Here is a 14,819-nt window from a genome sequence, read left to right on the forward strand (position 1 = left end):
TCAGGAGATTAAGGAGACTACGCCACTGCACCCCACAGGACACTTACTACATAAGGCCACCCACAAAGACTGGGAGTCATAGAAGATCCACCTAATACACAGAAACAAACATTAAGAGACAGCCAAAATAGGAACACAAAAAAACAGGTCCCTAATGACAGAACAGGAGAATTCTCCAGAAAAAAGAGGTAAATGTAATGGAGGCGAGCAATTTATCAGACATAGAGTTCAAAGTAATCATTTTAAGGATGCTCAAAAAAAATGTAGTGAGAACTACAAGGAACTACAAGAAGATGAAAAATGACATAGAAACCATGAAAAAAAAGTCAGCAATGAAGACTATGATATCTGAAAAAGAAGAATACACTAGAATAAATAAACAGTAGGTTGGATGAAACAGGGGATCAAATCAGTGGTTTGGTGACAAGGTAGCAAAAAACATCCAATTAAGGCAAGAAACAAATGAATTAAGACATGAAGACAACTTTGTCCAGGAAGCTCAGTTAGAGTATCATCCTAATACACCAAGGTTACAGATTTGATCCCCAGAGCACATACAAGAATCAAAGAATGGATGCATAAATAAGTAGAACAACAAATTGATCTCTCTCTCTCACTTGCTCTTTCTCTCTCTACCTCCTTCCTTCTCTCCCTCCCTCTCCCTCTCTTTCTCAAATCAATAAAAAAATTAAAATAAGCATAGTTTAAGGATCCTTTGGAACAACAGAAAGTAAACCAAAATATGCACCATAGGTGTACCAGAAGAAGATAGAGAGAGCAAGGGATCAATAACTTATTTCAAGAAATAATGACTGAAAACTTCCCAAACCTGGTGAAGGAAAACAATACTCAAGTCTAGGAAGCACAGAAAGTCCCAAACAAGATGAACCCAAAGACGCTCACACCAAGATACATCATAACTAAAATGGCAAAAGTTAAAGAGAGAATCATAAAAGCAGCAAGAAAAAGGCAGTTACCTATAAGCAAATTCACATAAGACTATCAGCTGATTTCTCATAAGAAACTTTGCAGGCCAGATGGGATTGGCATGAAAAATTCAAAGTGATAAAAAGCAAGGACCTACAACAAAGACTATTTTACCCAGAAAGGCTATCATTTAAAATTGAAGGAGAAATAAAGAACTTCGCAAACAAGAATAGCTAAAAAACTATGTTACTACCCAAATCAGTATCACAAGAAATGTTAATGGACCTGCTTTAAAAAGAAGGGAAGAAAAAGAAACATAGTTAAAAGAATAAAGTGACAATAAATACATATTACCAATGAACACTTTAAATGCAAATGGCTTAAATGCTCCAATCAAAAAACATAGGGGGGCTAAGGGATAAGAAAACAAAATCCATATATATTTTGTCTATATGAGATCCACCTCAGAATGAAAGATATACAGAAACCAAAATTAAAAGAAATGAACAAGGATATTTCAGGCAAATAGAAATAAATAAAAACTGGGAGAGCAATACTTATATCTGACAAAATAGACTTGAAAACAAAGGTTGTAGTAAGAGACAAAGAAAGACACTACATAATGATAAAGGGAGAAATCCAACAAAAGAATACAACCCTTATAAATATTTATGCGTCCAATATAGCAACCTAAATATATAAAGCAAAATCTGATGACATAATGAGAAAGAGCAACAGTAATACAGCCATAGTAGGACACTTTAACAACCCATTGTCATCAATCGATAGATCTTCCAGACAGAAAATCAAAGGGCAAATGGTGACCTTAAAGGACACACAAGTTTTAATTGATATCTTTGGAGCATTTCACCCCAAAGCAGCAGAATATACATGCTTTTTGAGTATACATGGAACATTTTCTAGGACAGACAACAGGTTAGAACACAAACCAAGTCTCAACAAATTTAAGAAGATTAAAATTATATCAACCATCTTCTCTAAACATAATGGTATTAAACTATAAATCAATCATAAGAAAAAAACTGAAAAACACACATAAGCCATAAAGGCTAAATGACATATTACTAAACAATGAATGGGTGAACAAGTAGAACAGGAAAAAAATCAAAAGATAACCTTGAAAAACAGGAAAATGGGAACAAAACAACTCAAAATCAATGGGACACAGCAAAAGCAGTTCTAAGAGAGATATTCACAGCATAATAGGCCTATGTCAAGAAACAAGAAAAATCTTAAATAAACAATCTAATTTGACACCTAAAGAACTTAAAAAAAATAAAGTTCAAAATGAGAAGTAAGGTAACAGTAAGTAGAGTAGAAATAAGCAAAATAAAATCTAAAAAAAATATGAAACATAAGTAAAACTAAGAGCTCTTCATTTGAAAAGATACACAAGATTAACAAACCTATAACCACTCTCATCAAGGGAAAAAGAGAGAGGGCCCAAATAAATAAAATCAGAATTAAAAGAGGAGAAGCAACTATTGATTCCACAGAAATACAAGGTGTTGTAAGAAAACACTACTAAAAACTATATGCCAAAAAATGAAACAATCTAGGTGAAATGAATAAATTCCTGGAAACATACAATCTTCTAAAACTGAACCAGGAAGAATCAGAGTTCTTAATAGACAGACTACAACTAGTGAAATTGATGCAGTAGTCAAAACCTCCAAACAAACAAAAGTCCTGGACCAAAAGTCTTCACAGGTAAATTTTTACCATTCAAAAAAGAGTGGGCATGTATCCTTCTTAAACTATTACAGAAAATTCAAGAGGAGGGAAGCTCACAAGCTCATTTTATAAGGCCAGTATCCTAATTCCAAAACAAGATAAAGACACTACAAAAAATCAAAAAAAGAAAGAAAAATTATAGAAGAACATAGAAGCTAAAATACTCAACAAATATTAGCAAACCAGATCCAACAATACATTAAAAAGATCATACACAATGATCAAAAGAATTTAAGCCTGGGATGCAAACTTGGTAGTATATCTGCAATTCAATAAATCTGATACATCACATAAACAATATGAAACATAAAAATTAAATGATAATATTAATAGATGGAAAAGGAATTTGATAAAATTCAGTATTTATTTATAATTAAAAACTCAGTAGAGTGAAAATAGGGGAAGTATACCTTAATGTCACAAAGACCATATGTGACAAATACACAGCCAACATCATAGTCAATGAGCAAAAACTACAAGCATTTCCCTTAAGATCAGGAATAAGGCAGGGATGTCTGCTTTTACCACTCTTATGCAACATAGTACAGGAAGTCCTAGCAACAGCAATCAAATAAGAAAGTAAACCCCTGGCTGGCATAGCTCTGTGGATGGAGCGCGGGCTGGGAACCAAAGTGTCCCAGGTTCGATTCCCAGCCAGGGTACATTCCTGGGTTGCAGGCCATAACCCCCAGCAACCGCACATTGATCTTTCTTTCTCTCTCTCCCTCTCTCTCTCTCCCTCTCTCTCTCTCTCTCTCTCTCTCCCTCCCTCCCTCCCTTCCCTCTCTAAAAATAAATAAATAAAATCTTTAAAAAAAAAAAGTAAATAAAAGATGTCCAAATTGGAAAGGAAGAAGTAAAACTGTCATTATTTTCAGATGGTTCCAGTAAAAAAACTACTAAAACTGATAAATTAATTCAGTAAAGTAGTGGGATACAAAATAACCTGAAATCAATTGTATTTTTATACACTAACAATAAACTAACAGAAAGAGAAACTAAAAAAAAAATCCCATTCACAATTGCAAATAAAGTAAATAAAATACCTAAGAACAAATTTAACCAAGGATGTAAAAGACCTATCCTTGGAAAATTATTATGGGCAGAAGGAAGGAAGGAAGGAAGGAAGGAAGGAAGGAAGGAAGGAAGGAAAAATAAGTGGAAGCATATACATGTTCATGGAGAGGAAGAATTAATATCATTAAAATATCTATACTACCCAAAGTGATCCATAGATTCAATGCAATTGCTATCAAGATACCAATGGTATATTTCAGAGAACTAGAAAAAGTATTCCAAAATTAATATGGAACCATAAAAGACCCAGAATAGCCACAGTAATCTTGAGAAGGAAGAACAAAGTTGGAGGAATCACACTACAAGATACCAAATTATACTACAAGGATATAGTAATCAAAAGAGCATGGTACTGGCATAAAAACAGATCAATGAAACAGAATAAAGAGCTCAGATATAAACCCACACTGTTATGGTAAATTAGACTTTGACAAAGGAGACAAGAACTTACAATAGATTAAACATATTCTATTCAATAAATGGTGTTTATTACAGTAAAAAACAACATAAAACTCAACACCAAAAAAACAAGGAAACTAATTTAAAAATGGGCAAAGGGCCTGAATAGACACTTCTCCAAAGGTGACATAACAGAGTCAGTAGATGTATGAAAAGATACTCTGTGTCACTAATCATCAGAAAGACACAAATTAAAATCACAATGAGATATCACTTCACACACGTCACAATGACTATCATGAATAAATGAACAAACAACAATTATTAGTAAGGATGTAGAGAAAAGGGAACCCTTATGCACTGTTGATGGGAATAGACTGGTACAGCCATAGTGCAAAGCAATATGGTGTTACCTCAAAAATAATGGAACTGCATTTTGACCCAGTTATCTCACTTCTGGGAATATATCCCAAGAAACCCAAAACACTAATTTGAAAGAATATACGCACCCCTATGATTACTGGAGCATTATTTACAATGGCCAAATTTGGAAGCAACCCAGTTCCTATCAGTAGATGAGTGGATAAAAATGTGGTGCATTTACACAGTGGAATAATGCTTGGCCATTAAAAAGAAGGAAATCTTACCTTTTGGGACAATATGGATGGACCTTGAGAGTATTATGCTAAGTGAAATAAGCCAGTCAGAAAAAGACAAATACCATATGATTTCACTTATATGTGGAATTTAATGAACAAAATAAACTAAAAACCAAATAGAAACAGACTCGCAGACACAGAGAATAGATTCATTGATGTCAATGGGGAGAGGGTGGAGAGCTGGGTGCAAAAGATGATGGGATTAAACAAAAAAATTAAAAACTCATAGACATAGACAATAATACAGTGATTACCAGAGGAAAAGAGGGGTGGCAGAGGTAGAAGAAGGTAAAGAGGGGACAAGTGGTGATGAAAGGAAAGTTGGCTTGGAGTGGTGAACACACAATATAATATATAGATGATGTATTATAGAATTCTAACCCAGAAACATATATAATTTTATTAAGCAATGTCACCCAAAGAGAAAAAATATATACATGGTTCCTAATAGCACAGTTTTCTAAATTATTCTGCCTTATCTCTTAAACAATATTCATTTATTTTTAAATTTATTTATAAACATCTCCTATTGGAGATACTGAGAATAAAAATACAATTGGGGCATATTGCACCAAAATCAGTCCTTGACACTAATAGGATAATTGGAGATTTCCTTTAACTGATAAGTGAAGAAATGTGTTTGTTTACTAATGAAGAATGCTGTTCATAAAGGATGAGTCAAAAGAAGAAATGAGGTTCAGAAGAGCCAAGTGAAAACAGAAATGGATGTTAGAATTCTAGCATATTATATAGCAGGCAGCACATCCTAAACTGGTATAACTTTTTCTTCATATTTTCTTTTATGTACTTTCTATTACAAATTACAATAAATCCTTAATGCCAAGTTTTTTACCCCATGTTCTAAAATGTATATATTTGTTTTGGTTTCTTATTTTGGATGATTCCATTGCCTCCACTGATGTTACAGTATTAGACCATATGCTATTCTGGATACAAACCAGAAGCATTTGAAAGCTTCCTTATACTCCTAATGGACATGTGAGTGATTTGACTGTGATACGTGGCTTCATACACATATCCCTTGTTAATGACTGTGGTTTAGTTAGGGCATACTAACTCTCTTGGCAAGTGCCAGGTTCACCCTCCTGAAGATCCTGCTGCAGTCAAGGGATTGCATTTCCAGAAGCAGAACAGATAGTAACTGGGGAATCCCCTGGACTCTCCTGGAAACTCACACCTGGCAGCTTTTGGAAAGCCTGAAATCTCTTCTGTGGAAGGGCCTAAGAAGCCAATGAGCAAAATCATGTCATATTCCTCAACAACCAAAATTAGTAACATGTCTCCATATTTAAATATCCTTTTCCCTCCTGTGCAAGTGCAATTAAATTTTACTATTTTAGTCTACACTTAGCTTACCGTCACTCTTTTTCATATAGTCACCATTATTGGAATATTAGTTTCATTATATTGACACTACAATTTTGCTCAAATGAATAACTGTCTTCCTTATTGGCCTCTATAATTCAGCAATCTTCTCTACCCTTCCCTAAAATTCACTGCAAGAATAGGTGAGGTGAAAATGTATTCTCTCTCTCTGCTTTGCTTGCATTTACCACCATAGTAACTGGCAAGGAGTTTACTTACTCTTTTCTCACAAGTTAACATACTGTTCCTTGTCTCATTAGCTTTGATTCTCTCCTTTATACCTCTTCAAACAATTTCCCTCCTCGTCTGCTATCAATCTCATTTCAGACACAGTTTTATAGTCCAGAGTGCATTGGTTAAATTCTGCCTGACCTTCTCACCCACAGACTAAGAACACAAATTGTCTTTTCTTTGGGATTGTTCAGGAACTAATATCTAGCTGTCATGAGATGGTTTTGGCCCACCTATAACCTATCTGTGAATGGATAGAGCAACTTTAAAGGTTGGTTATAATGTCTTTGGAAAACAGAATGAGTCAAAATGACCAAATTTATTTATAGCATACCTCTCATCAATAAACTTTTGTTGAAAAGCTGTGGAAAGACACAGGGCAAACCAGGCATCGAGTTTCAAGGGCCTTGTTAGAATGCCTTTTCTATCTTCTCTTTTTTCATCCCCTTTGTTCTGAGTGTCCACTGAACACTCTCAACCCACACTTAGACAACCCCACAACCCATTCCTCCTAACCAGCTAATTCAGAGACTTAGTTGGAGGTAAAATCAATCTAAAGAAAACAAAAAGGACATTAGTTAGTTGGGTGAAGTACACCAAAAAGTGACAACAGGGCGGGGACTGACTGAGGGAGGAGATCAGGGCAGAGCAGAGCAACAGGGGAAAAACTGGGACAACTATAATTGAACAACAATAAAAAAAGATTTAACCATTTTGAACCTAAATAGAATCTACTTCCCTTAGAACTATAGATGTTACCTTAATACCATCTCCAGAGTGCCTAGAACAAGCTCTTAGCCTGGTGCCTGCTATGTAATTATTAGATAACAGCTATTTAAAAAAATTATTTATTTTTAGAGAGAGGGGAAGGGTGGGAGAAAGAGAGGGAGAGAAATAGCAATGTGTGGTTGCCTCTCGAGTGCTCCTACTGGGAACCTAGCCTGTAACCCAGGCATGGAACCAGCAACCATTTGTTTCACAGGCCTGAGCTCGATCCACTGAGCTACACCAGCTGGGGCATAGATAACAGATATTTTTAAATGGAGATGGTAATATTATATTGTTAGTCTAGAAAAGAGGATATATATGACTTAAAACTTCCTTAAAAACATTTTTTTAATTTTAGAGGCTAATTTTATTGTATAAAAAAGTATGTAATTAGAAAGATATTTGATTTTCGAATAGGTTTTAAAATACAATGCATTATTTAGCTGGTGTTTTCTTCACTTGATTTTTATTTTATTTATTTTTACTTATTTTATTTTATTTGTCCACAGATAAGAATATTTTTTAATTTTTAAGTTTTTTGTTTTTTTAAGAATACAGGATATAAATATGATATAAAATTCCTTATAATTACTTAATTTTATAATCATTTATTTCTATATTTATAGTATTTCTACTTCCTATAATATAGTTTCTTCTACTTTCTTCACAAAGCTATTTCTATATTGTTAGAAAAGTATACTGGAAGCACATATGTTGCAACATAATTTCTCTAACTCCTTCCAAATATAAGATAGAAAGATTTGCTTGCTAAGAACAAATAATACCAACAATGATAACAAGAATAATAATGATAATATTGATAACTGTACTTAATTACTGTGTGTAAAATATACATAAAACTACTAACTTTTACTGCATTTAAAATGCTAAAGTAAAATTAAAGTAAATGTTTTAAAAAGATGTAAATCCTACTTTCAATTCATAGACACAGACACAAAACAACAGTATGGTGACTACCAGAGGGAAAGGGGTGGGGGAGGTAGAAGAGGGTTAAGGAGGGATAAATGGTGACTAAAGGAGATTCGACTTAGGGCGGTGAACACACATACAATACACAGATGGTATATTATAGAAATGTACACCTGAAACCTATATAATTCTATTAACTGTTACCCCAATAAATTCAATAAAAAATAAAAATTAAAAAATTCAATGTTACATTGGGATTCTTAACATCAAACATCTGTCATTCATAGTTTCCTTGTCTTTCCCTCTTTAGTCAGCCAACAAGCTTTGCTCTTTGTCAATCAGATATGATCTGGTAACCTTACTTCTGACTTGCCCCCAGGAAGAAGGGGGAGAACAGAATTACAGGTGGGCACTTCAGAGTGACAAGTCTGTTCCTTGGGCCACTGAAGAAAACAAAGAGGGGCTGCATGGGAGGCAACTTGAGTAGCTCCACATTGCTTCTATGTAAACATGAGAATTAAACAACTACCAAAAAGCTTCTCAGCTTTCTCCCAACGGAAACTATGAACTTTACAAAATAATACTTTTTAAATTACTTTACAATTCACTCTCGTTTAAAAAAAAATAAGAATAAAGGTTCATTAAAGTATAAATCTGGGCAAAATTTGTGTTTTTTAATAAAATTCATTAAGTTTAGATCTTAATCTTTAAATACACATACGAAACCTAGTAAAGCATTTATAAATTTGTAACACTAACACATTTTAAATGTCAAACAATAGGAATAAAATCTTAACTAATAAAAAAATATAAAATATTTTTAAATTCTCCAAATTTAAACACTCAGTGTATGAAGGGAGTGAAGCAGAGTATACACATAGTTTAATCAATATATAATATATTTGTCATAAATCATACTCATAAAATTAGATTTATATTTTACAGAAAATTTCTCAATGGTGAATGTGACTTAAGTTTTAACTTATTTTTACTTGGAATAGATGATACTCTAAAACATTCACTTAGTCCAAATACATTGTTTTGCTAATACTTTATCCCTTAAAAAATCTCCAAGTAACCAGTTCTTACCAGTTCCCAGGGGAAAGAAATATTGTAGTAAATCTGCTTCTTCTAGACAATGCCAATAAGGGGCAATTTCTATAGCCATTTATAAACAGATATAATATTAAACAGTCTTTGATTCTTCTTTAAACATGTTTCTTTCAACATTAAATGTGTTTATGTACCTAAGTAATTTAGACTGCAGGGAAATAGCAATCAATCCCAAAAATAAATCATCTTAAACACAAGGAGAACTACAGAGCTGGTTTCCAGAAATAAGAAAAATCTGACAATAATTTCAGGAAATACTCTTCTCAGAAAGTATATTTGTGTACTTGAATTTGCACTAATACTCTAGAAATAGTGAAACAATAAGGTGGTTTGCAAGTGATGACAGCTTTGGCTGAGATGTAAGAGCAATAGCTATATAGAGAGAATCACATGGCTTCTGAGCAGTCCACTTGTATGATATCTAGTAAATACACATCTCAATAATCAGACATATATTGATCTGTTCTTATTACTATTAGTCATTCCACCAAAGCTGTGTTTTAGACTAATCATCTCCAAGGATAAGGAATCGGTCCTTTGATTTGTAATTATATCTCAGAACCAGTCTTAGGTACTGTTATCTCAAGGCTCGAGCATACAGGACAGCAAGCAGAAGCATTTCTCAGATTGTTTCCTTCCCAAAGATAAATTGTGAAAACATATAGCTCAACTTAACATCAGTGGACTATGCCTTTTGAACTAATCCTGGCCCCACTCATCACAATGAAGATAAACAGAAACCATCCACAGGTTTTAGCTCTGTTTTGCCAAGTGCTGTCTCAGATTTAGTAATGAACTCTTACAAGCACCACTTTATTGAAGTTTGTAATGGCAAAATGAGGAGGGTTCTATACCTTCACCTGCATAAATGAGAGAACTGAGGCTCAGAGACTTGAAGTTCTTTTCCCAGGGCCATGTACAAAGTATCAGAGGGAGACATCACTAACTTTGCTAGATTCAAATTCATATTTTTTCCAAGGTCCATTTTAAAAGGCTCTCTCTCTTTTCTTGTTTTTTGGGGTTTTTTTTTTCATTTTAAAGCAAAGAGAAAAAGATGACAAGGCATTAGATAGTGGGAAGGGGACAAGGACACATCCTATATCAGCTGGAGGTATTGTACATGTATGCATGGCCACACATGAAAGCCCTCGGGAGCAAAGAAAGTCTGGATCCCCAAGCTTTCTGTTTTGCACAAACCAGCTGCCTCACCCCATCACTTTCAGCTAGGTACTAACCTGTTCTGAACCACAATCCCTCCTTTTTTTCCTGGGAAGCTAAAAATGTGCTTTTTTCTCAGTTTGTTTTCAATCACCATTCTCCCAGTCCCTAAGGGGAAAAGAAGAGTGTACCAGAAGGTGGGCAGACAGGCAGGCAGGCAGGCAGGCAGGCAGGCAGAGAAATAACCACTTTGATTTTGCTTTGATTTTTGTTTTGAGTCCTGTAATGACAGATCTCCCTCCAGTGCAGTATGTTTTGGAAATACAGTTAAAAAGGATATGTGATTGTTTCTAGGTACATTTTAAGTGTTGACCAATAAAAAACAAATATTGGAACAGAACAACGGTTTAATACAGCATTTTTAAAATGTTTTAGTATTCTAAGGCATTTGTGACCTGCTGAAATCTAGTTGCTTCTCAAATACCCTTTGGAATTATTCAGAAAGATGTGGTACAGTTTCTAACTGGTGCATTAAGCATCTGGCCTGACTTCACAGAATCACAGATAGCTGAGTGTGCACTCTCTCTATATTTTATTAACATCCCATAGGCTCATGTTAAGATGTAGTACTGATGTGCCCTGACATGCATCACTACCTGTTGACAGAAAAAAAACTGGGCTAGACTTGAGAGGGTCTACAAACAGAAAATCTTTTAAAGATGTTTTGGCAATTTAAACAGAAACTTTGGCTTAAAAAAAGAAGAAAGAAAGAAAAAAAGAGCAGCTTCAATTTTACAAATTTATAAAACATGCCCAAGTTTCAGCATGCCAAATCCTCTGAAAATGAGCTAATGTCCAGCTCATTTTCATTTCCCCCTTCTCAAACTAACAGTGCCCAATTTTTCTTTGGGTCACACCCTTTTCCCCATTCTCACCCATGTATTTAAGTGGGATTGACCCTACCTATAGCTCTTACAAGGGGCTTCAGCTCCCTAAAAGTCCCTCCCACCTTCCAGTAATAGATTCTGGAATGAGCATGTGAGCAAGTTTAAACAAATGATATAGAGCAGCAATTTTCAACCTTTTTCATCTCATGGCTCACATAAACTAACTATTAAATTCTGTGGCACATCAAAAATATATTTTTTTGCCAATCTGACAAAAATAGGTATAATTTTGATTCATTCACACCAGACAGCTATTGTTGTGTTGGCTGTTGTCATTTTTTTTAAATTTGACAATCTAAGGGAAAAGAGATTGATGCGTGCCCCTGACTAAATAGTCAGGTATTGCATGTTTTAAAAATTCTTGATGCATACTGGTTGAAAATTGCTGAGATAGAGTGAACCACAGGGTTCTGTGCAGGAACTTCTGGAGGTGACCATTCTTCCTTTGAACACTTCAATATGGGAATGTGATATGTGAAACTATTACTGCCTAAGAGGAAAGCCTAGAGCTGCCATGGGTCCTTTATATGTATACTGGAGGAGGCTGCCAACACTGAAAAAGGCAGCACACTAAGAAACAGAGAGAAACTGCATTCTTGTTGACATATATTAAGCCACTGTATCAAGCTTTACCTGAACCAGACATTACATTTGAATTTCTCAGTTACATAAATCAATAGATTCCAACTGTTGATTAGACAGTAAGGCTTGGACACTCAATCACTTGCAATCCCAAAATTCTCTAATGATAGTCCAAGGCATTTAATATACCAAAAGCCTAGCTTGTTTTTTCACACAATTTTTAAGACTTTATTTTCATGAAAAATGGTGAGGTGAAGAAAAGTCATGAAGAATGTTTTTTTGTGACCTGGCTGGGTGGCTCAATTGTTTGAAGCATCGTCTCATTCACCGAGAGGTGGCAGGTTTTATTTCCATCGAGATACATAATGAGGTTGTAGGTTCTATCTCCAGTCAGGGCACATACAGGAGCCAACCAATGATGTTTCTCTCTCATCTCTCTCTCTTTTCCTTTCTCTCAAATCAATAAACACATCCTCAGGTGAGGGTTTTTAAAAATATTTGTTTCTGAGACTTAAGAGAACTTTAATACATTCTAAGATTGAATCATAAATACCATAGTTGGAGGTTGACTGAAGGTCATCTAGTCCTAGAAGCTTCTTTTACAGAAATGTTCAGTGAATTTGTATATAATGAATGAATGAGTAAATGAGGTAGCTTAAGTCTAGACAGGTTAGAAGACCTGTATTGTTTCATGAAGTAATTATGCATTGTAGTCACCTTCAACTGGTTATTGTTTATAGTAAAAGAGGTTTGGTTCCTTGTTGTTATTTATTTCACTTGGAATTATAAGTAATTGGGACAGCCTGGGAAACCTGATCCCAAATCCAATCTCCTCTGTTCATCAGGGAACATCTCAAATCCTCTCAAAACAAAACAAGTATATTAAGACAAATACATTTTGCAGCCAAAATGTCTACCAGAACTCAACTAAGTTCTAACTCCTAGGAGTTAGAAATGCGTGAGGACAAGAAAAAAAACCCAGCACAAAATCTCCTAGTTGCCTACCTCCTGTCCCACTTCCTGGCTACAGAACAACTTCAAAGGAAAATTTCGAAGAGTGTGAAAAAAGCTGTCCTGGACCCTTTTCTACCTCCTCTTGTGCACTCTTCCCTACTCCTTAATATCCTTTTTTTTTTCCCAGAGGCTTAGATGGCCTCATCTTAATAATGACAGCTCCCATCTTCTGAGTACTTACTATGAGTCAGGTACTGAGCTAATAAACACAGAAAGATTTAGTAATTTATCAGCAGTTATGTGGCAAAGCCAACATGGAACCAGATATGCTAGACTCTGAAACCCTTGCCCTTGAACATTAGACTGCACTGGTTCCTCCTCTCTCAGTTAAGTGCTCCTTGCTATAAGAATTAGTGCCTGACCTCCTATCACTGCCTAAGGAGCTTCATGCTGAAATTTCCTTCCTTCTTTCTCCTCCTACCAGGACAACCGTCCCGTTATTGTAGCTAATCTCCCTTAGGTAACAAAGGAGGAAAGTGATCTGGAGTAACTCAGGGTAACTCTCAATCTTTCCGAGGCAGTACACATGATTTCAGAAGGGGTGCATATTATTACAAGTTCACTTCCAACTGACCGAATTTCAGGCAGCTGATAAGAGCAAGAAGTTGGAAAAAAAATGGAGGCAGTGAAAGTGTGTATATTTTTTTATTGGATCAGAAGGAGGCCGTTTTAAGAGTTTGCCTCCAAAGTGAGTACCACTAGTACAGATTGAATTTCTCACAGTATCTTATCTTCTTCTACATTTTAATTGACATCTTAAAAAACAAGCAACAATGCATAATTAGCATTCAATAAATTCCTGCTGCTTTTATTTGTCATGTGATGAGACCGAAACCCAGAGCAGATAATAAGAAGCCATATAACAAACGGCTGCTTAGGGAATGGAAACTCAGAACTCCTAACTCCCAAGCCAGTACACCTTATTTTAGATACCTATAACCAAAGTTGTCCATTTATCTTTCTTTTCTGTTTAAAGTCTGCCTGAATGGAGACAAAACTGATTAAATATGGATATAAGCCCATAGGAATTTGGCCAGGCAAAAAGTCCTTTTTTAAATATAACCAACTCCCATCTGAAAATAGCCTCCAGAAAGAATTATTTCATAAAATAATTAAATCCATATGTTTGTTTTGCAGTAACAGAAAAATATCTGCCATTTATTGAGAGATTATGTTATTCCCATGTCCCTTTCCTTCAAAAATTCAGCAGCTGCATCTCCGTTTAATTTGTGCTACCTAACATTTATTTCTAAGATGCTGGCTTTTCAACAGGCATTAGAATTCTAAAACTCCTGTACTTAATGGGTCTGTCCTCAGAGGCCAGCAGAAGTACAATCATAGAACAATAGGGGTCAATATACCTCTTATCAAGGGTTTGCCTTCTACTTTGATACCACCCATCCTTGGAGAGGAACTCAGAAGGTCAAACTGCTATTAACGAAGCACATAAATAGATAAACAAAATGAAGCTAATGAAGAGACCATAATCAAATACTTGTGGAAAAGACAATTAGCTGGCTTCCTTCAAAAACAAACATTTATAAAAAATGTAAAAATACAAAGGAGAATGTTGTGAACTTCTAATGCTAAAACAAATAATATCAGCTTAAGAAAACTATCCTCCAGGTAAATATAAAAGCAAAATTCTTCCCAGCAATATTTAAAAGTGAAACACTTAGAGGCCAAAAGCAATTACTGGTCAAATAGCAGAAAGCAGCCTATGAAGACCATAGTTGAAAAGATAAGTCTATAATTCTGGTAATTAAACAGACATTTATAATGTCTCTCTTCCAATTGTCTAGTGTTTATTCATGTACCTAATTTAAAATAAAATAATTTTAATACAAGTAAAACACTGTTGAAAGGTTGCTTT

The 14,819-nt window shown here is 34.8% G+C and overlaps 1 protein-coding gene across 1 annotated transcript in view; it reads right to left on the bottom strand.

The window, feature by feature from the left end:
* MACROD2 (mono-ADP ribosylhydrolase 2) overlaps positions 1-14,819 on the bottom strand; it is a 2,132,804-nt gene that overhangs the window by 1,762,687 nt on the left and 355,298 nt on the right. The window lies entirely within an intron of this gene.

Source organism: Phyllostomus discolor, chromosome 9, assembly GCF_004126475.2.
Source record: "Phyllostomus discolor isolate MPI-MPIP mPhyDis1 chromosome 9, mPhyDis1.pri.v3, whole genome shotgun sequence".
Classification (NCBI taxonomy): domain Eukaryota; kingdom Metazoa; phylum Chordata; class Mammalia; order Chiroptera; family Phyllostomidae; genus Phyllostomus; species Phyllostomus discolor.